The following is a 1,418-nucleotide window of genomic DNA, read 5'->3' as shown; positions in this document are numbered from 1 at the left end:
TAGTTTTTTATTTGCCAGCACCCTTCTCTATGTATATCCATTTCTCTTTCCCCACATTGTTTACAGTATTAGTTGGTATTATTATATGTTGTTATACCAGCTCTAACTCTACTGCTCATATTCATTCATGGAAAGAGGAAATGATAGGGAGTAAAAAGAATTAAAAAAAAACATTTATACATAAACTTTTCATCTGCTGAAACTTTGAAAAATATTGTAGCACCTGTTAACATCAACTCTAATTTTGACTTAGGCCAAATCCTCAGAATTTTGGAGTTCAGTGTCTTTAAGCCCTGAGCTTTCTCAGCTTTCTATATCAAAACCTTTTCTAATGTTTTCTAATGAAGACCTTTTCATTGCTAGTTTTATTATTGGTACCTCATATCTTACCTGACTTAGCCTTGGAGGTTAGCAGTGATATGTTCCAATTTAAAATCCCTGCTATGCATCTTCACTCACATTTACCTTTTTATGTTTCTCTTGACTCATATTTCAAACTTTCTATGCTTTTTAAACATTCAGCGTTCTTCAGGTGGAGTCTTTGGTTTCTGAGAGCGCCACTGACCTAATTTTATTAGGTATTTGTTAGTCATAATTAATAATAATAGTTTCTTGGTCCTTTGGCTTTATTTTTAATAGTTTTTGTTGTCTCATGTAGTCATTATCTTCTATTTGGAGACCATTTTAATTTTCAGTGAGCTCGTTGCTCTGATAAAGTTTTGTACCTCTTGTTCCAAGCTGTTAGTTCTCTTTCCAACTTTCAGGTGTTTTGTGGTGGTTGTTCTTTCCATTTCCATTGTTGTATTCATTTTGTATATCATTTCCTTAGCTCTGCTGACTTCTCTCTAGTTCACGGAGCTGTTTTCATGCTTCTCTGTACTTATCACACATGTCATTTCTTCCAGCTCTGTCATACTCCTTTACATTCATGTGTCATGGTTTGTTTAGTTATTCCTCAATTCATGGACATTTTCTTTGTTTCCAGTACTTTGCAATTACCAAAAGTTATTCTATAAATGCTTTGGTGTACATGCCTTTTTTATTTTTATCATTATCTTCCTTGAGGTATATGCCTCATAGTGGAATCTCTGGGTCAAACAGTATTGACATTTTAGTCACTTTATTCACAGAATTCTAAATTGCTGGCCAAAATGATTGTACTAATCCATAGCTCAACCACCAATGCACCAATGTGCTTATCATTTCACAACTCATTCAACCCTAAATGTTCCCATCTTTTCTCATTTATGGCGATTTCTGGGTGTGAAGTAAAATTTCAGCCTTGTTTTGATTTGCATTTTTCTCATTATTAGTAATTTAGAGCATTCTTTACATGGCTATTAATAGCTTGCAATTTGTCTTTTGAGTATCATTTGTTTATATCCTTGGACCACTTATCTATTGGGAAATTACTTTTG

Source organism: Vombatus ursinus, unplaced genomic scaffold (genome assembly GCF_900497805.2).
Source record: "Vombatus ursinus unplaced genomic scaffold, bare-nosed wombat genome assembly UNPS02004498.1, whole genome shotgun sequence".
Taxonomy (NCBI): domain Eukaryota; kingdom Metazoa; phylum Chordata; class Mammalia; order Diprotodontia; family Vombatidae; genus Vombatus; species Vombatus ursinus.
Note: the sequence above shows the minus strand (reverse complement) of the source record.